The sequence below is a fragment of the Hemitrygon akajei genome, unplaced genomic scaffold (genome assembly GCF_048418815.1).
Source record: "Hemitrygon akajei unplaced genomic scaffold, sHemAka1.3 Scf000073, whole genome shotgun sequence".
Classification (NCBI taxonomy): Eukaryota; Metazoa; Chordata; class Chondrichthyes; order Myliobatiformes; family Dasyatidae; genus Hemitrygon; species Hemitrygon akajei.
This window is the reverse complement of record NW_027331959.1, coordinates 1,245,757-1,271,391: the sequence shown is the minus strand read 5'-3', so window position 1 is coordinate 1,271,391 and position 25,635 is coordinate 1,245,757. Positions and strand designations below refer to the sequence as shown.

Genomic DNA, 25,635 nt, shown 5'->3' with positions numbered 1-25,635 from the left:
TGAAAAGCTTAATAATTTTTTGCAGGGCTCTGTGATCGAACAGCATTCAGCCAGTCACTTTTAGAGTCGAGGACAGTCGTTCAAACGTTCCCTTACCTTTGAAAGAGCAGCGTGAGGAGATGGGGTTTACCACGGGAGAGTTTCCACCCCTCTGTCAGCGTGAACACCCTAATGATATATTGTCTCTGATTTATTTATCGCCTCGCTCACCGAGACAATCTTCCTCATGCATTTACTCGCCAATTCCGAGCCTTTGGCCGCTAATTGTTTTTTTGGCGCCAGAATCTGAAGAAGCCTCAGTCGTGTTCAGCGCGGTGAACCCGGAGACGTGGTTCACTGCTCGCTCAGCAGGACGTACACAATGCCGCCTCGCACAGCACGGGGATTCATGGTGCCTTCATGCGAGGTGTTGTCTTTAGATGGGACAGTGATAATGGTCTGATTCTGACAGTGCATGAAGTGTCTTTGCAGAAAGGTGGGACAAAGTTGCTGACTAACTGTTTCTGGGCATCCAAAACGGGACACTACATGGTGGCTCTGCTTTCTGCTCTCCGTTGTCTCGGAGCACCAGCAATGAAATTCAGATCTTTTGCCCGGGACAGGGATTGGGAGAGGGAAGAGTGGTTGTTGGTTAACCTGGGTGAAATCTCGTGTTTCACTTTCCAGTGCTGTATCTGCATGGGGTTCAGATATTTGCTATTGGTGACGTGGTGAGAGTGATGGATTCACCCTCGGAGTAAGTGTTCCTCACACCACGGGAGTGGGGTTGTCCTGTGCGGAGGCATGCTGTTGTCATTGGATATTGGGAAACTGTGGGTTCTGATGAGGAAGCTGTGCACATGATATGTTAGCTCTGGAAACATGGCGAAATCTTGCGAGCTGCCCCAGTACATTCTAGGAAAGCCCGTTGGCCACTGATCGTAGAAAAACCTAAATAAACATGTCGCTGTATAACCTACCTCAAGCAGGAATGCATGAAGAAGTTGGAATTGTTGATATGGACATTCTGCTCAGTGAGCGTGCGGTTGAAATCAACTACGTCGGAAAAGTGAAACCGACGGATTTTCCTGGCGAACACATCCATCATTGGTAAATGAGTGACGAACACCTGAGAGATGCAAAGAACGTAATATGGCAACAGGGAAATTCCGATTCACCAGCCCCCCGCTTTCCACCCTGTTCTTCCATTCAATCAGTTGTCAAGTCATATCTGAGATCACTTTGCAGTTCCACTCGCCGCCCAGATTCCGGACCCGCGATACTTCCCCCTACACCTCCTCTCCCTTCAGAATCCCGGAACAGAAACAATCGGTTAGAAACGCACCCACCATGACTCACTGCATCTACCTCAGGTTCAGATTCAGATACACTGATTTATCACACTTCCTCGCCTTTTTTCAGACCGGCCTGTCGTTTCCTCAAAGAATACCTGCATATTTGTCAGGCATGATTTCCCGTTAAGATAATCATGCTATGTTCGTCCTTTTGCACCGTGTGCATTTAAGTAACCCCAAACGCTTCCTTCATATTGGACAGCAAAAGCGTCTTGAGGTGCCAAATTCCTGGAAAACATTGACATTATTCGGTGCTGACAGATCTCTGGGACTTAATCTCAAACACCTGAACCAACTCCAGTTTTTCCTCTTGGTCAAGTACTTGTATCTGATTTCAGATGCTGATAAAGAAGTTACATTCATACGATTCTGCAGGACTCCTTCCTGAACACCTGCCTCTCTAGAGATTGAGGGGCATGGGGGTCAGACACAATACAACGTATTGTCCGCTTTCAGCTGGTACTCACTCCTGGGTCGGTTGCTGTTGGAGGATTGTCCCAGAGCTCTTCGGGAAGCACGAAGTGGATTGTAAGCGCTCCATTCCTGGTGTATGAAATGAGAGATTGTCCAGTCAATTGGATCTCCATCCCTAAAAGTGTTATAGAATACTATAATCCTTAATACATGTCTTTGGAAACATTAATATACTAAAGCTTTAGTTTCAATACAAACCCTACGTTCCGCGGTGTGGTGACTACATTACAAGCTATTTTAAGATCAATCGGAATCTTCACTCCCACACAGACCTCCATATGCTTATCAAGGAGTTTCCTAAGTGAGCTATTGTGCCTGCCTCTGACACCACCCCGGGCAACATACCACACACGTTCTCAATAACCATGTCAATTTCTGCTGCAGGTTTAATGGATCTGTGGTGCGGATCCCAAATTTCCTTCTACAATCTAACTTCACACTTGTCGGGGTTGAACAACACCTTCTCTTTATTAGCCTACCTCCACATCCTGTCTCTGTCCTGCTGCAGCCTACAGCAATACTCCACATTATCTCCAAGTCAGCAAAGCTTCTTGTCATCTGCAAGCTTAATATTCCAATTTATACTGCCTCATCCAGTTCATTCTGGGTCATGGAGTCATCGAGTTATAGAAGAGAACAACACAGAAACAGGCCATTCGGCCTATCTGCTCCGTGCTGAACGAGTTAAAGTGCCCGATTCCTTCGATCACCACTGGGATCCTAACTCTTCATACTCCACCCATCGATGTTAGTATCCAAACTTCGCTTAAACTTTGAAGACGAGCTCACATGCACCAATATTTGCTGCCAGGTCTTTAAACGTTGCCATAAATTTTGAGTTAAGACGGATCCCCTCAAACTTTTCAACTTTCACTCTTAACCTCTGCTTGTATTCCCATCTAGCCTCAGTGGAATACGCCTGAATGGTTCAACCTATCTATACCCATCATAATTATTAAACCTCTGTGAAATTTCCTCTAGATATTCTGTTTTCCAGAAATTAAAGACCTAACCAATTCAATATTCCCTTATAGCTAAGGTCCTGAAGACCCAGGAATTCCCTATAAAAATTCTTCTGTCCTCTTGCAAACTTGTTTATTTCTCAGTTTTGACAACTTAAACATAACTTTGCATCTCCTTTACTCAATACTTTTAGTTAAGACCAATCTACAAACATCTTTTATTACGACCCGGTCAGCCTGTGACGCTATGTTCAGTCAAATATGAACCTGTATTCCCAGATCCCTTTGCTCTGCCGCACTCCTCAGTGCCCTGTCTTTCACTGTTTAAGATCTACCCCGGCTGGTCCGACCGAAGTTGCAAATCCCGCACTTGACTGAATTAAGTTCCATCTGCCGTTTTAAGCACAATTTCCAGCTCGCCCAAATTCCACTGCAGGCCATGACAGTAATCCTCACTGTCTACTACATTCCCGATCTTGGTGTGATCCCTGAATTTTACTAATCGAGTTAACCACATTATCATTCAGATCCCTTAGATAGATGGCAAACAACAACGGACACGGCATCAATCCCTACGGCTCTCTACTAGTCACAGGTCTCCAGCCAGAGACGCGACAATGTACTTCGCTGCTCCGCAAAGCCAATGTCTAATTCAAATTACTACCTAATCTTGAATGCATCGAAACTTCTTGTCCAAACGCCCACGCGGGCCCTTCTCAACTGGAATACTGAAATCCATGTATACAATGTCCATAGCCTTGCTTTCATCAGCTTTAGTGGCAACGGCCTCAATAATGTATAGGCAGGAAGCTAAGCTGATTAATCCTCATCCATGTTAAAACAGATACTTATGTATCCATTTGATTAGAATACCTTCAACTAATTTTGCCACTATTAGTACCCGGCTGACCACCCGATAGCTTCCTGCTTCATGAATACAGCAACAACATTACCTATACTCCAGTCCTCTGATACATCACATACTGCTGACTATCACTTTTAACACGCCGGTGATGTTTCCACTTGCATCGCTAAGTTGCGACAGGGCAACAAACACATCCTCCTCTGTGAAGATGTTGCCGCTTTGCCTCTGTGCTATAGATGCTGTAGCGGTCTACTGACTAAATACAGAGGAAAAAGAAAAATCATTTATGACCTCCCCACTTCTTTTGACTACACACATGGAATACCATTCAGTTTTTCCAGAGGAATAAATTTTGTCCTTTGCAATGCTTTTGTTCTTAACATATATGTAGTATCCCCGATCATTCCCCTTTACTTGTGTTTTGGGGAAAACTCATGCCTTCCTTTGGCGCTCCTGATTCCTTTTTATGTGTTCCATTGCATTAGGGTTACCCCATAAATACATATGTTGTTCCTACCTGCTTATACGTGATATACATCTCCAGTTCTTCTCAGCCTGCGCCTCCACATCTCTAGATAACCACGGTTTTCTACACTTGTAATTTTTACCTTTACAATTTTCAAAGCCTCCAACTTAACAAATACATAAGTGTCTGAAACAGCCTGTCCCAGTTGACAGACGACAGATTCTGTCTGATACCATCAAAATTGGGCGTTATCCTACCTTCCGAGTTTCGCCGTCTGAAATAGTGCTGCAGCCGTGCTATGTCAGTTCCGTGAATCATGTCCCAGCTGCCTTGTATTCCAACCCAGACCGATTCATTGTACCGGCGCAACTGTTGACAGAGGATAGAGTTCTTACTGTACGGATTGTTAGAGGGGTTCGGTGATGTGCGTTTCGGAATTGAGGAGGAAGGCTAGCTTACGGGGAGGCAGAACGATATGAGCATAGTAACGAACAGAATGTCTTGACACTGACCAGGGTATGGGCTTAAAGTGGGACAAGTTCCTCTGAACAGATACACTCAGTAATGCGCACATGTATCAATAGTCCCTTCGTGGTCCGAAGGTACCCTGGCAAGGCGGCAGCGTATTGTAACAACCAACGTAGAGTTTCATAGCACTCGCAAATCGGTTCAATTCCCCGCCATCCACATCATCATTCTCGGTTGTAAAGAATTCTCCGTTCTCCCCGTGATCGCGTGGGTTTCCTCCGGGTGCTCTGGTATCCTCCCATATTACAAGGACGTATTGGTCATGGAGAGTCATTGGTGGAAAGATATGTTGACACTCGAAGCGTGCCAATCCTGGCGAACTACCGCAGCACCTCCTCAGAATGTGTTGGGCGCAAATGATAACGGCGGATTTACTGTCTGTAACAAGGCCGCTGTGACAAATCAAACACAGAACAGGGAACATAGAGAAGTAGAGGATAGATAGATAGATAGATAGATAGATACTTTATTCATCCCCAAGGGGAAATTCAATGTTCCTCCAGTATGATATCACATAAACACAAGACAGACCAAGACTAACTGACCAAAAAAACCACATAATTATAACATACAGTTACAACAGTGCAAAGCAATACCATAATTTGATAAGAGCATACCATGGGCACGGTAAAAAAAAAAGTCTCAAAGTCCCAGATAGCCCATCATCTCACGCAGATGGCAGAAGGAAGAAACCTCCAACGTGGCAAAACTTCCCGATGCAGCCTCTGGAAGCACCCGAGCACAGCCAACTATGAGTCCGTCCGAAAACTTCCGACAACTTCGTGCCTCCGACCAGCCCTCCGACACCGAGCACCGAGCACCATCTCTGCCGAGTGCTTCAACCCCGGCTCCGGCCACCAAGCAACAGGCAAAGCCGAGGATTCGGGGCCTTCCTCTCTGGAGATCTCTCCGATCGCTCAGTAGCAGCGTCAGCAGCACAGGCATGTCAGAAGTTTCGCCAGATGTTCCTCCGTGCTTCACACATCCGTCTCAATCAAATCAGGATTGTGCACGGCCCCTACTTACAGATAACGGATATTCCTTACTGGAGTGGCCGCTGCGCCCTGCGTCGTCGCGCCGCCTTCGGCCTACAACACTGTTCCAGGTCAATTAAAATCGTAATCAACTGGCTAACTAAAATATGTCCCTCTCTCTTCACGTTGTCCATACTCTAACATTTTCCTTCAGGTGTCTATCTAAATGCCTGTGAAAAAACTCTCATGTAACTGTTTCCACTAAAATGAAAAGGTTGAAAGTGATATTGTATGAAGAAAGTCTGGCAGCTCTTGGGCTGTATTCCCCGGAGTTCAGGAGAATGACGGGTGATCTCCTAGAAACATTTAGAATGTTAAAATGCCTGATCAGAGTAGATTTGGCAAAGTTATTTCCCATGGTAGAGGATTCGAAGACAATTTGCTCCGACTTCAGAATTGAAGGTCGTCCTTTTAAAACTGAAATGCGGAGAAATTACTTTAGTCATAGGGTGGTAAATCTGTAGAATAGGTTGCCACAAGCGGCTTTGGAGGCAAAGTCATTGGGAGTATTTAAGGTAGAGATAAATACGTTCTTGATTAGTCAGCGCATCAAAGGGTATAGAGTGAAAGCAGGGGAGTGGGGATGAAGGGAAGAATTGGATCAGCCCACGTTTGAATGGCGGAGCAGTCTATATGGACCTAATGGCGTATTTCTACTGCTATATTTTATGGCCTTATGGTCTAACAACACAGGTCGCACGCTCGAAGCATTCAGCGCACTCGGGGTGAAAAACCCTGCCCATAAAATCCCATGGAGACATAGAGAAGTACAACACAAGCCCGTCAGCACATCTAATCCATGCAGTGACCAGTTGAACTGTTACTGCAGTCGATCTGCACCGAGACCAAAGACTTCCATACCTCATCATCCATGTAATGATCTAATCTTCGCTTAAACGATCAAATCCACTTCGCATGCCTCACTTGTGCGGGTCGCTCATTCCACACACTCATGATCCTCTGAGTGAAAAGGTTTTTCCTCATGTTCCTTTTAAACTTTCCAACTTTCACACTGGACCCAGGATGCTGGTTGTAGTCCCACTCAACCCCAGTGGAAAAAAGTACTCCACTCGTAACATTGTAAACATCTTTTAAACTTTCCAACTTTCACACTGGACCCAGGATGCCGGTTGTAGTCCCACTCAACCCCAGTGGAAACAAGTACTCCACTCCTAACATTGTAAACATCTTTCAAAACCACTCTCAATCTTTTAAGAAATACTGACGAAACTTTTTACAATATCTCCTTGTAATGCAGATGTTCCGGTCGCGGCAATATCTTTGTAAATTTTCACTGTACTGTTTCAATCTTAATTACATCTTTCCTTTATGAAGGTGACCACAACAGCAGATAATACTCTAGATTGGGCTTAACCAATGTCTGAAACATGTTCAACTAAACATCTCATCTCCAGCACGCAATGCATTGATTAATGAAGGCCAATGTGCTGAACGATTTTTCTACGACCGTAACTGCACATGACGACACTTTCAACGAACTATGGACCGTATTTCAGATCACTTTGCTCTACCAGATTCTTCAGTGTCCTGATGTGTGTTTAGTCCTGCCAAAGTGTAAAGCCTCGAACTTGTCTGCATTATGTTCTACCTGCCATATTTTAGGCGATTTTGCCAGCTGGTGCATATCCCACTGGAAGCCAAGATAGTCTTCCTCGCTATCCACTATACCCCCAGACTTGGTGTCACCGACATTTTGCAGATCCATTATCATCGGTCGTGTTGATATATATGAAAGAAAACAACAAAGAACACAGCACAGTCTATAACACATCGATACTCCCCGGCCCCAGTCTGAGAGACAAACATCTACTGCCACTATCTGGTTTCTCCCACAAAGCCTTGCCTTCATCCATTTATTTTCCTGGTAACTTCCTGATAAACTTATAAATCGGTTAGAAATAAACTACCAGGCAGAAGCCCATGCCGATAGTACTTAATTAGTCAACGTCTATCCAAATACTTCTACATCAGGTCCCTTGGAACAATTTCCAGTCACGTTTCCTCAACTGATGTCAGAAATTCCTATATATAATTTTGTGCTTGACGTTTAAAGCCTTAAAAACAGCGGAATATCATTGGTTACCCTCTGATCCTCTGGTATCTCTCCAATTGCAAAGGATGTTTCAAATGTATCTGCTCAGGCCCAAGTAATGTCTGAGCTGGCTGCCTGTGGCTTCCGAGGGATCGCATTATTAGTTCCTGGGTATTTATCCACTCTGGTATGCCTCATGTTAGAAAACACCTCTTCATCTGTAATCTGTACAGAATCCATGATGTTTCTGCCGCTTCGCCTCACTTCCATAGAATCCGTGCGCAAATCTTCAGGAAAAACAAACATCCCCCCCCAACACCCCCCCCTTTTGGCTCTACACATGGTTTCTAATCTTCCAGCAGAGCAATTCTGGCCCTTGGCAATCCCTTTGCTCTTACGATTTCTATATACTTGCTTAGGGTTCACCTTGCCTATTCGTTATTCCTTCCTTTAGCCCTCCAGAATTCTTTCTCAAGTGCTATCTTGCAATTCCTGTACTCCATAATCACCTCATTGTTTCCTACCTGGCTATACTTGTGAAGTACATTTTTTTTTTCTTTTTCTTAATCATGGCCTCAATAACTTTTGAAAACCAAGTTTCTCTACACTTGTTACCCTTCACTATTATTCTGACATGCGCGTAGATTTTTTGTAGTCTGAACATGTTGTTTCTGAAGCCCTTCCACCGACAGAGAAAAAAAACTCACAATTGACGGCCTCCTGCATACTTCTTTGCTATTACCGCCTCTCACGTAAAACACATGTCAGAGTTACTTCTCAAATATTTAAACCATTAATGACCTCGCCTCAGCTACCGCCGCTTCAAGAAAGCATTCCGAGTGTGCGCAAATTCCTACCAGAGCACGGACCCACTAATTCAGTAAACATCCCAGCAAAGCTCCTTCGTACCCTCTCTAAAAGACACATCTTTCTTAAAGTCCTTAAATTACCCTTCACCCTACCCTCCCTGGGGGAAGTGGGGCCAGGGTGGGTAGTCAGCTGGCTGCAGTTCTCCAGCTGCGTCTGATACCCCGGTGTTGATGGATAAGCAGCTCCAGGGTTCAGAACCAATGACGGAGGAGCGGAGACAATTCGTCCCCACGGTCTGAGGAAGAATGACGTGGACGGGAATCTGTACGTGGCAGTGTCGGGTAATTAGAGGCTCAGGTGCCAACAGTGAACAATGATCTATGACAGGGAGGTTCTCGGGAGAACAGATGTGGTTAAGGGAGAGACGGGACGTCCGGGGGAATGAGGAAGCGAAAAGTAATAGTCAGCGATCACATTACCTGATAATCCGCAGTGGTGCAGAGGACATCATATCCCAAGCAACGACTGCAAGCAAAAACACAATGAGAGAATCAGAAGCTCAACAGACAATGCAGACAAGCATCCCACACATTCCACAAAACAGTGGATTCTCTGATGTGTGTCATCAGAAGAGAAGGGCTCTCAGATCAAACCCGACAGTGTAACAAGGTACGACATTAAGAGAGCCGTACGCTAAACATGGGTGATGTTATCTGGTGGGAGGCTGGTTTGCAGAAAGACGCCGTGCTGGTGAGGGGACCGCAAATGTATTTTTTGAAAGGAGCTCGGTTCTTAGCTCTCATATTGTCTGTTGCTGAGTGTCTACCATTACTGATGTGGCTCGGTACAAATGTTTAATCCGAGTACTCAGTTGTCGTTCTTGCCTCGGTTTCCGTTGCAGGGAGGATCAGGATTTAAGCGATATGGATTGAAGAGGCGGAGTTTGTGAATGGAAACCGGGTTGGGGAGGGCGGCTGGTCCCGGAAAACTGATTGAAGGAGGGAGGCGAGGCAGGCAGTGCCTGGTCGGAGGGAGTGCAACACACGGAGGCAGCACTGGCAGGGATACAAGGAATCGGGATAGAGCGACAGATGGTGGGACTGCGGCAGGAAAGGAATTTGACTCTCGTCTTACTCTTTGCTCAAGCCTTCCACGCTGGCCAGCGAGGCGACAAGCAGAAACACGGGCAGCATTGTTACCCTATGAGAAACAGAAACAGTCACTATCCAGTATTTGCCATGGGCATAAGGCCATTCACAGGGTTATACAGCAACCAGCCCATCGGCCCACCGAGCCAGTTCTAGTACTCAACATCATTGTATTGCGAAATAATTCGTACATTGGCTATAATCCCACAATTTTAACTGGCTCATCTCGATACAGGGGATGGAGTGTCAGTGTATCTCTACCCAAGCACTATCCTTCCCACTGCACCGCAACGGATTCTGGTTAGCACCCTCGACAGCAGGAGAGCCAGCCCTAGTTGATTCCAGTCACTTAACAATCCTGGTGAGCCTCTCACTTCGCCTCTTAGATCTATATTGTGTGCTACTGAAGCCTCTGCTACATGGGATAACGTTCCCAGCGTGTGAACTATGCATGCCCTTCATCGGTTAGAACACCTCGGGTAGCCTCCTCCACTCCAGGAAAAGACAGCGTTTCTGTCACAGAGATGGGGAAAGAGGGAGTGCGAGAGAATAGGCGGGAGAGGAAGAGTGATTGAGTGGAATTGGATGAACACAGTAAGGGAGTTGTAAGAGCGGGTTGAGGGTAGGGCTGGTCGGACAGAAGGAGAGAGTTTGGTGTGGAGTGTAAAAATAAGCTTTGCACTGTATCTCGTACATCAGATAAACCAATTCAGTCAAATCTCAGCAGAGCAGAGATGTTTCATTTCTAAAGTGCCTTCCCACCTTTGCTGCTGCCCAGACCAACTTACATTTCTCTCCCTCCTCAGTTCTAATGAAGTGTACTTCATCTAATGTCTCTCCCCTTCCTCTCCTGACAGCTCCTGTCTGCCATAAGTATTTTTTTATTGCAATTTACAATGTTTCACTCTCACGCTGTGCTGTTGGAACAGAAGAAGAAATTGCACCAAATATGTGAACGATGATACACTTCATTCTGAGATTGATTGCCAATGTAATCCCTTGATGATGGAGCAGGTCCCTGATCCAAAACATCTGAGTCAGGGAAAACATCCTCGCTGACTCCATCCTGCTGAGACTTTGCCCATTGGAGCGTGTCCATCTGTCTATCCATTTATCTATCGATCTATTGATCTACCCATCAGTCGGTTGGTTTATCTATCTATCTATCTATCTATCTATCTATCTATCTATCTATCTATCTATCTATCTATCTATCTATCTATCTATCTATCTATCTATCTATCTATCTATCTATCTATCTATCTATCTATCTATCTCCCTTTACATGTACTTATTGGGAATTTTCTGTCTTTGCACTGTATTGCAGCTACAAAAACACGTTTCACGTCACACAGTGAATGTCAGTGATAATAAATATGATCCCGAATTCTCAAACAAGACAAAACCTGCAGAAGCCGGAAATCAGAGCAACACACACAAAATGCTGGAGGAACTCTACAAAGCAGCAGCATCTATGGGGGGATAAAATGTTTGGTGCAAGAGACAGATGGCCATAGAAAAAAGAAAACAAAATTGGGGAGGAGCACTAGAGGGAGGTGACAGGCGGGCAAGGATATTAGGTGAGAGGGGGAAAGGGGGGATGGGAAATGGTGAAAAGGGGAGGGGGCGTGGGGACATCGGTTTTGGTGCCGTCAGGTTGCATCTACTCAAACGGAATATCAGGTGTTGTTCCCCCAACCTAAACGTAGCCTCATCACGACAGCGGAGGAGGCCATGGATGGACATATCGGAATCGGAACGTGAATTGGAATTAAAATCAGTGGCCAGTGGGCGATCCCGTTTGTTCTGGTGGACGGAACGGAAATGCTTGGCGACGCTGTCTCCCAATCTACGTCGAGTCTGGTCAATATACTGGAGGCCTCACCGTGAGCGACAATGGTCTTCATTCTGAGACAGATGTCCATGGAAGAAAGAAAAACAATGGGGTGTGGGGGGCGGGGGGGGGGGGCTACCAGAGATAGGCGATTGGCGGGAAGCAGATAAGGTGAGGGGCGGGGGAAGGGGATGGGAAATGGTGAAAAGGAATTAAGCGTGGCCTCATCACGACAGTGAGTGATGGAATATCGGTACAGGAATTGGAACAGGAATTAAAATCGCTGGCCACTGGGAGATCCCGCTTGTTCTGGCGGACTGAGCGCAGGTCTTTTTCAAAGCCGTCTCTCAATCTACGTCGAGTCTCGTTGATGTACACGAGGCCACACCGGGAGCACAGAACACAATAAAAGATCCCAACAGACTCACAAGTGAAGTGTGGCCTCATATGAAAAGACTGTTTACAGCTCTGAATGTTAGTGAGGGAGGTGTGGGGGCAGGTGTAGTACTTGTTCCGGTTACAAAGATAAGAGCCGGGAGGGAAATTCAGTGGGGAGGGAGAAATGGACAAGGGAGTCACGTAGGGGCGATCCGTATGGAAAGGGGGGGAGCTAGAGGAACTATACCTCGTTCAACCCTGCTACATGTAAAAACTCCATCCCCTGCTCTCAATTCCTACGTCACCGCTGCATATGATCTCAGGATGTTGCTTTTCATTCGAGTGGTCATCCATTTTAATTCCGCTTCCCATTCCCATTGCTGTATGTCCATCCATGGCCCCCTCCGCTGTCGTGATGCGGGCACACTTAGGATGGAGGAACAGCACCTTATATTCTGTACGGGTGGCCTCCAACCTGAAAAACTGAAAATCGATTTTTCAAATTTCCAGTAATGCCCTCCAAACCGCCGACCCTACTCCCCCCCCCACTTTCTATGTCCAATCTCCTTTTCCCTCTCTCACCATATCTCCTTTACCGCCCATCGCCTCCCTCTGGTGCTCCTACAATTATTTTTGTCTGTTTTAAATGGTCCTGGCTCTTTCACATTCCAAGCTAATTTCTTTATCACCACTCCCTCCCCTCCAGGTTTCACCTAACACCTAGTGTTTCGCTCTCCCCACCCGGCGCCTTTTAAATCTACTGTTCAGCTGTTTTTTTTTTAAATCTCCAGTCCTGCCGAAGCGTTTTCGGCCCGAATCTCGGACAACACTTCTTTTTTTCACTGATGCTGTTTGGCCTGCTGAGATCCTCAAGCATTTTTTGTGATTCTCATTCTGGTTATCAATAGAGGAGATACCAGTTTCCATCCCTCGGGAATTTTCACCAAAGCTGTCAACAATACGACGGGAACATCAGCAAAATACAATGCGCGAAATTAGACGCGTTGACGTGCCCGGGGAGAAGTACAAGGTATAGACTGGGTTAGCGACAGTTCCCCTATGGTGATCTTTATTTTCTGGGTATGGTGCAACAGCTCCACTAACTGGGCATCACCAGCAACAGATCTCTTTTCATTTAATAATGACTATGTCTTCTACACCAAAGACGATGCCCTTATAGCTATCCACAGGGTTTTCCATTGCCACCTTCCCACACACTCACTCAGCCACTCCGTATCCCCTTTCATTATCCCACGCCCTGCCCTTCGCTCATACCGTCACTCTGGTGAGTGTGGTCAGAAAACTTGGTAATAGAAACTGTGACACCCCTCAGTCCATGGGCTGACGTCAGTGTGACCTGAGCACCACTGACCGTGATTTCCCTCTTCCCATAAACTGCGCACATGATAGAGATGCATGTAGACCCAGTGATCCTGGTGTAATTATTAACCGAGCCGCAGGTTTAACCTCACAAACATCTCCGGCATGCTGATTTGTCTGATACAGAGTCTCTTTGGATGGGATGAAGACGATATGGGAGGGTAAAGATCCAGGTGGATATATATATTCCAGTAGAAACGGAGGGCTGTGTGCGGGATATTGCATAATGGGGACAGAGACGGGGGGACGAATGGGGGAAAGAGACAGAAAGAAAGGGAGATGAAATTGTAAGACGGATGCTGGAGGCAGTAGGAGAGAAAGGAGCCAGAACAGAGATAGAGAGGTAGGAGACGGTGTGAGTAAGAATGAGAAAGAGAGGACAGAGAGACATAGAGAGAGAGAGGGAGGGAGAGGGAGAGGACTTTGCCCATTGGTGCGTGTCTATCTGCCTATCGATCCATTGATCTCTCTCTCTCTCTCTCTCTCTCTCTCTCTCTCTCTCTCTCTCTCTCTCTCTCTCTCTCTCTCTCTCTATCTATCTCTCTATCTATTTATCTGTCTGTCTGTCTCTCTTTAACTATGTACTTATGGCGAATTCTCTGCACAGTACTGCAGCCACAAAAACACGTTTCACGTCACAGTGTATGTAAATGATAATAAATATGATCCCGAATTCTCAAACAAGACAAAACCTGCAGAAGCCGGAAATCAGAGCAACACACACAAAATTCTGGAGGAACTCAACAAAACAGCAGTTGACATTTCGGGCCGAAACTCTTCGGCAGGACTGGAGAAAAAGAAAAAGCTGAGGGGTGAAATTAAAAGTTTATTTAAAATTAAAATTAAAATTTGGGCGGGAATGGGGGGAGAGAGAACAGGTAATTGGTGAAGCCTGCAGGGGGAGTGATGAACTAAGCAGATGGGAAATTGTTTGGTGAAAGAGACAGACGGCCATAGAAGAAAGATTAAAAGGGGGGGGAGCACCAGTGGGAGGTGAAGGGCAGGCAAGGAGATTAGGTGAGGGGGTAGGGGGATGGGAAATAGTGAAGAGTGGAGGGTGAATGGGGACTTTACAGGAAGATTGAGACATCGATTTTCATGCCGTCAGGTTCCACCTATTCAAACGGAATATAAGGTGTTATTTCCCCCAACCTAAGTGCGGCCTCATCACGACAGCGGAGGAGGCCATGGATGGACATGGGAATGTGAATTGGAATTAGAAACGCTGGCCTGTGGGCGATTCCGCTTGTTTTGCTAGACTGAACTCAGATGCTTGGCCATGCGGTCTCACAATCTACGTCGAGTCTTGTCGATATACAGGAAGCCACACCGGAAGCGACAATGCACTTCATTCTGAGACAGATGGCCGTGGAAGAAGGAAAACATGGGTGGGAGGACTACCGGAGAGAGGCGATTGGTGGGCAAGCAGATAAGGGGTAAAGGGGATGGGAAATGGTGAAAAGTGGAGGGTGCATGGGGCATTACAGGAAGATTGAGGCATCGATTTTCGTGCCATCGGATTGCAGCTACCGGAACGGAATATTGGGTGTTGTTCCTCCAAACCAAGCGTGGCCTCATCACGACAGGGATGGATGGACATATCGGAATGGGAATGGGAACTGGAATTAAAATCGCTGGCCACTGGAAGATCCCGCTTTTTCTGGCGGGATGAGCGTAGGTCTTTGGCAAAGTCGTCGCTCAATCTCGGTCGAGTCTCGTTGATATAAAGGAGGCCACACCGAGAGCACCGAACACAATAAATGATCCCAACGGTCGCACAGGTGAAGAGTTGCCTCATATGAAAAGACTGTTTACAGCACTGAGTGTTAGTGAGTGAGATGTAGGGGCAGGTGTATCACTTGTTCCGCTTACAAAGTACGTGTCAGGAGGGAGATTAGTGGGGAGTAGTATTGGGGGATCCGTATGGAAAGGGGCCGAGGGGTGGGGCGAGAGGAACTATACCTCGTTCAGCCCTGTTACATGTAAAAATGCAATCTCCTTCCCTCAATTCCTCCGTCACCGCCGCATATGCTCTCAGGAAGAGGCTTTTCATTCGAGGTGTCATCCATTATAATTCCACTTCCCATTCCCACTGCGGTATGTCCATCCATGGCTGCCACCTCTGTCGTGATGAGAGCACATTTAGGATGGAGGAACAGCACCTTATATTCTGTACGGATGGCCTCCAAACTGATGAACTGAGCATCGATTTTTCAAACTTCCAGTTAGGCCTTCCAACCCGCTGAACCAACTACCCGCTTTCTATGTCCCATATCCGTTTCCCTCTCTCACCATATCTCCTTGACCGCTCATCGCCTCCCTATGGTGCTCCTCCCCTTTTTTCTGTCTTATATGGTCTTCTGTCTCTTTCACCTTTCAACCTATTTACTTCATCCACCACGTCCTCCTGGTTTCGCCTAACCCCTGGTGTTTCACTCTCACACCTGGCGCCTTTTAAATCTACTCCTCAAATGAAATTTTTCTCCAGTCTTGCCGAAGTGCTTCGGCCCGAAACCAGGACTGTGCTTCTTTTTTTCCTGATGCTGTTGGACTACTGAGATCTTCAAGCATCTCTGGTGAGAGTTATCAGAAACCTTAGTAATAGGACCTGTGACACCCTTCAGCTCAAGGGCTGACATCGCTGTGACCTGAGCACCACTGACCGTGATTTCCCACTTCCTAGAGACTGCGCACATGATAGAGATGCATGTAGACCCACTGCTCGTTGTGTGATTATTAACCGAACCCCATGTTTAACGTCACCAAAATCTCCGGCACGCTGATTTGTCTGATACAGTGTCCCTTCGGCGCAAGAAGGCTTCGAGCGAACGGCTGATACCCGGAGCGAAGGCAGTTTTTCCCACTCGGGGTAAAAGCGAGGCAAGATTTCCCAGGCGCGTGAAGTCAGCAGGTAGAGCGCGAAAGATTTAAAAAGAAGACCGCCATACCCAGCGCACAGCGTAGTGAGAGGTAGCAGACTGATAGGAATTTGGCTCAACGGACTTCGGCGGTAATGGGACAACGGGACCAGGCGACGTAGGTTTGCCTACGTTATTTTTGCAAATGAGCAACTATGTGTGTGAGGCTAGTTTTCTGTGCTCGGTGTCAGATGTAAGAGTTCCCGGAGACTCCCAGCCCCCTGGTCGGCCATATCTGCACCAGGTGTGTCGAGCTGCTGCTCCTCAGGGTCCGCGTTAGTGATTTGGGTAGGCAGCTCGATGACCTTCGCCTTGTCAGGGAGAGCGAGGAGGTGATCGAAAGGAGTTATCGGCAGCTGTCCACACTGGGGCCACGGGAGACAGACAGGTGCATCACAGACAGGAGAGGGAAAGGGAAGAGTCAGGTACTAGAGAGTTCCCCTGCGGCCGTACCCACTGACAATAAGTACCTCTGTTTGAGTACTGTTGGAGTGGGGACAGCCTACCTGGGGAAGGGACAGTGGCCGCGCCTCTGGCACAGAGTGTGACCCTGTGGCTCAGAAGACGAGGGAAAGGAAGAGGAACGCAGCAGTGATAGTGACTCTGTAGTTAAGGGGTCAGACATGCCATTCTGTGGACGCAGGAAAGAAACTCGGATAGCAGTTTGCCTCCCAGGTGCCAGGGTCTGAGAAGTTTCAGATCGCGTCCATGATATCCTGCAGTGGGATGGAGAACAACCAGAGGTCGTGATACATATTGGTACCAGTGACATAGGTCGGAAGACGGAAGAGGTCCTGAAGAAAGACTACAGAGAGTTAGGTAGGAGTTGGGAAGCAGGACCGCAACGATAATAATCTCGAGATTACTGTTTGTGCTACGCGACAGTGAGAATAGGAATAGAATGAGGTCCAGGATAAATGCGTGGCTGAAGGTTTGGAGCAGGGGGCAGGGATTCAGATTTCAGGATCATTGGGACCTCTTTTGGGGCAGACGTGACCTGTACAAACTGGACAGGTAGCACTTGAATCGCATGGGTTCAACATTTTGGCTGGAAGTTTTGCTAAGGCTGCTGGTGAGACTTTAAACTAGAACTGTTGGCAGGTGGGAACGGAACGGAAGAGGTGGTTTACAAATAGTTCACAAATAGAGAAAGCTTGTAGATAGTGCGAGAAGGAAGATAGGCAGGTGACAGAGAAGGGACGCGCTCAGACCGAACGATTGAGATGTGATTTTTTTTAAATCGGAATGAGTGTTGTGAACAAAGTGGTTGAGCTTAGAGGGTGGATCAGTACTATGAGATATGATGTGGAAGCCATTACAGGGATGGTTCAGGAACAGGAATGGTTACTTCAAATGCCGGGTTTTAGTAGTTTCAAACAGGACAGGGAGGGAGGCAAAAAGGGTGGGGGCGTGGCACTGTTGATCAGAAATAGTGTCACGGCTGCAGAAAAGGCGGACGCCATGGAGGGATCATCTGCGGACTCTCGGTGGGTGGATGTTCGGAACAGGAGGAGGTCAATGAATTTTCTGAGTGTTTTTTATATGCCTCGCAGTAGTAACAGGGATAGCGAGGAGCAGAGAGGGAAACAGATCCTGGAAAGGTGTAAAAAAAAACCCAGAGTTGTCGTGATGGGCGATTTTAATTTCCCAAATATCGATTCTCCCTAAAGTAAAGTCTTTAGATGAGGTGGAGTTTGTTACGTTTTTCAGGAAGGTTTCTTGTAACAATATGTAGATAAGTCTACAAGAGGACCGGCTGTACTTGTTCTGGTATTGGGAAATAAACCTGTTCAGGTGTCAGATTTCTCAATGGGAAAGTATTTTGGAGTTAGTGTTCATAATTCTATCTCTTTTATAATAGCACTGGAGAGAAATAGGACAGAATAGTTAGAAAAGCGTTTAATTGGAGTAAGGGGAATTATGCGGCTCTCAGGCAGGAAGTTGGAAGCATGAATTGGAAACAGATGTTCCCAGGGAAAAGTACGGAAGAAATGTAAAACTGTTCAGGTGATATTTGTGTGGAGTTCTGCATAAGCACTTTCCAATGAGACAGGAATATTATAGTAGGATACAGGACCCGTGGTGTGAAATGATTGTAATATATCCAGTCAAGAGGGAAAAAAAGCTTAAAAAAGGTTCTGAGAGCTATGTAAAGTTAGAATATTATAAGGCTAATAGGAAGGAGCTTAAGAAGGAAATTAGGAGAGCCAGAAGGGGCCATGAAAAGGCATTGGCAGGCAGGATAAAGGAGAATCGCAACGCATTCTGCAAGTATGTGTAGAGCAAGAGAAAAAGATGTGAAAGAATAAGACCTATCAAGTGTGACGTGGGGAAGTGTGTATGGAATCGGAGGAAATAGCAGAGGTACTTAATGAATACTTTACTTCAGTATTCACTATGGAAAACGGATCTTGGTGATTGTAGTGATGGGTTGCAGCAGAGTGAAAAGCTGGAACATGTAGATATTATGAAAGTGGATATGCTGGAAATTTTGGAAAGCATCAAGTTGGATAAGTCGCCGGGACCGGATGAGATATATTCCAGGCTACTGTGGGAGGCGAGGGAGGAGATTGCTGAGCCTGAGGCGCTGATCTTTGCATCATCAATGGGGACGGGTAAGATTCTGGAGGATTGGAGTTTTGCAGATGTTGTTCCCTTATTCAAAAAAGGGAGTAGAGATATACCAGGAAATTATAGATCAGTGTATCTTAACTGGTTGGCAAGTTGGTGCAGAAGATCCTGCGAGGCAGGATTTAGGAACATTTAGAGAGGTAGAATATGATTAAGAATAGTCTGCGTGTCTTTGTCAAGGGCAGGTCTTCCCTTACAGGCCAGATTGAATTTTCTGAGGATGTGATTTAACAAATTCATGAAGGAAGTGCAATAGATGTAGTGAATATGGATTTCAGCAAGGTATTTGATAACGTACCCTCTGCAAGGCGTATTGAGAAAGTAAGAAGGGATGAGATTCAAGCGGACATTGCTTTGTGGATCCAGAATTGACTTGCCTAAAGAAGGCAAGATCGGTTGTAGACGGGTCATATTCTGCCTGGAGTTCGGTCATCAGTGCAGTGCCTCCAGGATCTGTTCTGGGACCTTACTCTTCGTGATTGGCATAAACGACCAGGATGTGAAAGAGGTGGGATGGGTTAGTCTGTTTGCTGATGACACAAAGGTTGAAGGTGTTGTGGATAGTGTGGAAGGCTATCAAAGGTTACAGCTGGACATTGAAAAGATGCAAAACTGGGCTGAGAAATGGCAGATAGAGTACAGCCCAGATAAGTGTGAGATATTAACTTTGGTAGGTCAAATATGATGGCAGAATACAGTATTAATGGTTGGACTCTTGGCAATGTGGAGGATCAGAGGGATCTTGGGGCGCAGGTCCATTGACGCTCAAAGCAGCTGCGAAGGTTGACTCAGGTTAAAAATGCGTAAGGTGTATTGACCTTCATTAATAGTGCAATTGAATTTAGGAGTCCAGAGGTAATGTTGCAGCTATATGGGACGCTGGTCTAACCCCACTTGGAGAACTGTGCTCCGTTCTCGTCACCTCACTGAATGAAGGATGTGGAAGACATAGAAAGGGTGCAGAGGAGATTAACAAGGGTATTGCCTAGATTGGGGAGCATACCTTATGAGAATAGGTTGAGTGAACTCGGCCTTCTCTCCTTGGAGCGACGAAGGATGAGAGGTGACCTGATAGAGGTGCATAAGATGATGAGAGGCTTTGTGGGCCGAAGGGCCTGTATTGTGCTGTAGGTTTTCTATGTTTCTGTGTATCTTTGGATGGGATGAAGACGATATGGGAGGGTAGAGATCGAGGTTCGGAAGATGTTGGTGTCATGGTTCTGGCTGGCATTTCCCACCTTTTCCCTTTCCTCCCTAATTGGTCCTTAATCCCCACACTTGATTCCCAGTCTTTCCCAATTCCTGTCAATCACCAGCACTTAGTTTCCATTACCACCAGAGGATAAGACTCCGACAGCTCCGGTCAGACTTTTCCAGATTGTCGGTCGACTCTCAGAAAGAGAGGAACCTAGCTCCAAGTCTTCAACCCCGTATCATTTCGTGAATCAAGCCTCCCTAGTCCTGACTCAGCCTGGTTTCGATTCTGCCTCCTGACCCGGCCTCTATGTCAGAGTCCTGCACTAGGGTTCGTTCTTCCTGCCACGTCTGTGTAACGGGTAGAGATCGAGGTGGATGCATATATTCTACCAGAAAGGGAGGGCCTGGGCGGGATATTGAATAATGCGGACAGAGACGGGGGGAAGAATGGCGCAGAGAGAAAGAGAGATGAAATTGTAAGACGGAAACTGGAGGCCGTGGGAGAGAAAGGAGCCGGAACAGAGATAGAAAATTGTGTGAGTGGGGGGGGGGGGGCTGGAAGAGAGAGAGAGAGAGAGAGAGAGAGAGAGAGAGAGAGAGAGAGAGAGAGAGAGAGAGAGAGAGAGAGAGAGAGAGAGAGCGATACGTACGGTATGATCCCTTGTCTCTATCATCCAGTGACTATTGTCCCACCGCTGAGTCGCCAGGTGGTACGGCTTACCTCAGGCTGACTTGCTGTACTGGTTGTCCGCAGCCTGTGTTTTCAGAGAGATGACACAGGCTGTTGCAATGCAGAGGAAGAAAAAACAACTCGTGACGTTAAGTACACAACGGCAAGTGTTGCATCATCTTGTGCAAACTGAAGTTCATTAATTAACTAGGACATCGACTGACTATCACAGACATGAGTTGATCCAGACAGCATCTGAATCCACCACCAACTTTGCCTACTGGGACAACGGTTTCTGAAACAACTCACAGTTCTCCAAATGAACCTGAAACACTTTTACAAACGAGGGAAGTCAACTGCACCGTTAAGAGTCCCAGTTTGATCACCATCGCATTTCCGCGGTTACACGGAGCTGCATCTTTTGTGTTGTCCAAATTATCCAACTCAGTGTGTGTTATCGGAGTAGGGTGAGTCTGAGATAGAGCTGTCAACCCACAGTTCAAAACCAGTGGCATCGTGTCCCGAGACTGACCTCGGTAAACTCCCTCCGTAAAGCAATCCCTACTGCAGAACTGTGCTCTCATGTGGAGTCACGATAAGGAATGACCCCGTTAAGTTCGTCCACAACAGAGACGATGAAGCAGGTTCTCCATGCATTCAAATTAAACCAAAGCATTTTATAGGGCGGCGCACTAAACCAATACATGTGTAATTATCAGGTAACATAGCAAAGCATTTCAAACTTAAACTTAACATCGAGACAAACAGGCTGCTATAACATTGTCAGTACCTTTCACGTGTTTTATTTCCATGTCATACTCTTGCAAGATCAGAACTTAGTTGAGCAACATTCTGTTCTTATCCTTCATTTTACTCAGAAACACGAATGGATTATGGTCTGTGTAAACCACAAGTGGTCTCTGCGCAGGACATATGCAGACGTCGGAATGTTACAACGCTAAAATGAGCGCTATCATCTCTTTTTCAACAGTGGTGGAATTTTCCTGATGCATATTAAATTTCTTTGAGAAATAAGACACTGGATGTACAATTGCATCGTCATACTTCTGCAAAAATATTGCGCCCTCAGCTTTATCACTAGCCTTTACCGCGATTCAAAATGGTTTATTGAAATCAGGTGCTTTGAGCGCAGGGTAATAACACAGAATGGTTTTCAGGCGGTCAAATGCCTCTTTGCAAAAGTCAGTCCACACAAATCTTACACTCTTCCCTGGGAGTTTCGTTAGGGGAGAGCGATGTCTCCAAATTTCTTACAAAACTTACGGTAATACCCAACCATTTCCGAAAAAAGCCGTCTGTAATGCTTTCTTGCCCGTCGGAATGGAAGCCTCAGCAGTATCCTGAACCTCGGCCTACACAGGTGCCAGTTGGCCGTGGCATACCACATAGCCAGGATACATGACAGCAGTGTGGCCAAATTCACTTTTAGCAAGGTTTACAGTGAGATTTGCCTTGGTCAGCCTTTCTAACAGTTTCTCTGCTGCAGCGATATGCTCCTCCCAGGTGTCATTCCATACAACCTTTGGGTTCAGGCGTAACCTGTCCTTTTTGTACTGGTCGTACCTCCCCCGGAAGAGGCCCCAGTGATCCAGGAATCTGAAGCCCTGCCCCCTACACAAGTCTCTCAGCCACACATTAATACGCCTGATCATGCTATTCTTTCATTGCTAGCACATGGCGCAGGTAGCAATCCTGAGATTATTACCCCAGAGGTCCACAGGGGTCTGGTTAGCAACGTTTCTGTTTACATTATATGTCAATGCATTGGATGACAGTATTGATGGCCCTCTGGCCAAATTTACGGATTAAGTTGGATATTGAAAGGACTGGATAGAGAGGTCGTGGAGGGCTATAGTATCTGGTTATCACAATGCCATAAATGCAACTTAAGTGTACAAACGGTAGGTTTGCTCCACGGCTTGAGATTCTAAATTGGAGAATGGCGCTTTATTCACAAAAGCCTCATAACCCACAGTGACTGTGCACTGATCCCAGCAATGGAACCCGCCACTGCAGCCCCACAGTGCACTATGTACTGATTGCAAAGCGACGAAATTGCATGTCAATAGCCTCCCCTCCCCCAACTCCACTCTTTCTGCGTCACCAGCAGACTGGGACATCTCACATCTCGCTGCCTCCGCCAGGCCATTAAACTGTGAACAACTATGGTCAGGGACTGATCTCTGGGGAACTCCAAACGCTACCTCCTTCCAGTCTCAAACTGTCTTAGACCCACTCATCCAGCCACACACCACCGGCAGTTTATCGATCTCCAACGAAAAAGCCTAATCACCTACTCCTGAGGTTCAATAGCATTGCTGACTCTGAGATTACATCCGACAGATGCCAGGAGGGACATAATAGATAGATAGATAGATAGATAGATACTTTATTCATCCCCATGGGGAAATTCAGCATTTTTTTCCAATGTCCCATACACTTGTTGTAGCAAAAACTCATTACATACAATACAATACTTAACTCAGTAATAATATGATATGCATCTAAATCACTAGCTCAAAAAGCATTAATAATAGCTTTAAAAAGTTCTTAATCTGATAATAATCAGAAAGTCTCTAGTCACAGCCTGTAAATAAAATGTGATCTTAGTGGGTGTGTGGCGCATGCTCAGAATGCGAAGGAGATAGACGAACTGAGCCAAGTCACAGACTGATGAAGGGGAGGAATGATGCATTTTGATACAGAGAGGGAAGCAGAGAGTTTGATATTGACCCTGATGCCGGAACTGTAGTCAGTTAGAAGATGAAGTCTTGTTCCTCCAAATTGTTTTGAGCTGTGACAGTGTTTTTATCAGAAGGCACAATGGAGACTAAAATTATCTTAGTTGAAATGTTGTCCTTCGCCCACTGACGTGGTCTGTAAACTTTTAATAGTGTAGAAATGTCAAAAGATCTGTGTGTGGGAATCACAAACACAACAGAACGATAGCTCCGCTGTATCTGTCAGTTCACCAGCGTTGGAATGTCACCGATCCTTGAATGTAGAGGCCAGGATGCTGGAGAAGACAGCGCCCCACTCGCTACGTGGAGAGACCGAACGCGTGTCCATGTCTGTGATCTGATTGGATACAATGCCATGACGTTAACAGCAGTGTGACGTCATACCCTGGCTCTCATTTTGGAAGGGATTCAATCGGCCATCGCAGATACACCAGCAGCTTCGCACTGGGAAGCGGCCATTCACCTGCACCGTGTGTGCGAAGAGACTCATTCAGTTAACCCACCCTGTGATGCTCCGCTGAGTTTACAATAAATAGAGGCCACATTTCTGTTCGGAGTGAGTAAAGAGTTTTACTCAATCATCCCAGCTGCCGCAACACCAGCAACTTCACATCAGGGATGGAAGTTCAAATCAGCTCTGTGTTAAATGTTTGACCATCACGGTGACTGAAGGCAGCAGCAGGTACATGAGGGACTGTTACTGTCAGATTCTGCAGTTCTTTCAGCTGCTCATCACACCCAGGCCTGAACCCTGGTCAGTGAGCATTGGAGGAGACTGTTCTGCTGATGTTAGCCTTGAACTAGACTGATGTTTAATACTGTGGATCCGTGAAAGATAAATCAGTTCTATATCAAATCCTCTGTCTCTACCACACACACAATATACACTAGACAGGCCACTCGGCCCATCTATTCCCTGCCCATTTTTCTGTTCCATATCAGTATTTAAAAATTTATCTCTGCCGCTTACCTCTCACTCTCTTTGTTGCAATTTGTCACCACTCGGTGGGAGAAGAGATTTCCTGTGAATTTCGTAGAATCATAGAAATCTGCAGCAAATTACCGTTCATTATACATTGTTCCGACCATGTAACCTACTCTAGTAACTGCCTAGAATTACCCTACAGCATAGTCCTCTATTTTCATAAGCTCCATGTACCTACGATTCTCTTAAAAGACCCTATTGTACCCGTCTCTACCACCGTCACCGGCAGTGCATCCCACACACCCATCACTCTCTGTGTATAAAAATATACCTCTGACATCTCCCTTGAACTACTTCCAAGCACCATCAGCTATGCCCCCTCGTGTTAGCCATCTCAACCCTGGGAAAAAGCTTCTGAATATTAATATGATCAATGCCTCTCATCGTCTTGTGCACCTGCATGAATTTCCTACATGATTTTCCCTAGGTAAGTAACACGATGAGCTCGCTGAGTATTTGACCTTCCCCAGTGCTCTGGACTAAGGTGGTTAAACTCTTCCCTACTTTTTTTTTCAAATTTTGGGTCATTTTCACCAATTTCAAAGGACTGTGCCTCAGACAGCCGGGTTGTTGCAATGCGCCTCTAAAGCCTGACAGCAGACTGCCAATGAATCTTCGGTGGAGCAAAGTCAGAATCCAAAGAGTTGCCAGCACTAATCAGGGCTCTAGGTCTCCGGAAAGAGATGGGGTCTGGAGGTTACAAGGAGGAGGAGGAAGAGGAACCAGACCAGCAGGGTGTGGCTATGAATGAAAGATGAGAAACATTTGGAAACTGGTCAATTGAAAAACAAAATGGTTAATGTCTACAAAATATTGCAGGTAATCAGCAGACCAGGCAGCAAATGCGGAGAGGAATAAATGGACAGCATTTAGGCCGAGCCCCTTCAGCATGTCTGGTCTGTGTACTCCTCTGCTTAGTTGCTGCCTGAACTGCAGAGCTCCTTCAGCATTGTGTCTGTGTGCGTCGCTGTTTTCCAGCAACTGCAGAATCTCTTGTGTTTCATATCTGCATTTGCAAGAGGATTGTACTTTGGCATTAAATAAACGAAATGCCTGTTGATATTGACTGTATGGTTTATGGGAGCCGCTTTCTGGGTTAAAAAAAAAACTGCTGATTTTTCTACACACAAAACAAACTGAGGTATGGGCATGAACATTTAATGGCACCGTGATTACCCATAAAGCCCTGCGTTTAAAATTGCGCTG

The 25,635-nt window shown here is 46.2% G+C and overlaps 2 long non-coding RNA genes across 2 annotated transcripts; both read right to left on the bottom strand.

Annotated features, from left to right (window-relative positions):
* Positions 1–970: 970 nt before the first annotated feature.
* LOC140722229 (uncharacterized) lies at positions 971–4,473 on the bottom strand. Its single transcript, XR_012097563.1, has 3 exons — positions 4,359–4,473; positions 1,802–1,923; positions 971–1,108 (listed from the first exon to the last, which is right to left on the bottom strand). It is a non-coding gene; the product is annotated as an uncharacterized lncRNA (long non-coding RNA).
* A 4,530-nt stretch (positions 4,474–9,003) lies between these two features.
* LOC140722230 (uncharacterized) lies at positions 9,004–20,800 on the bottom strand. The gene is made up of 3 exons (XR_012097564.1): positions 20,663–20,800; positions 9,661–9,726; positions 9,004–9,051 (listed from the first exon to the last, which is right to left on the bottom strand). It is a non-coding gene; the product is annotated as an uncharacterized lncRNA (long non-coding RNA).
* Between the last annotated feature and the right edge of the window lie 4,835 nt (positions 20,801–25,635).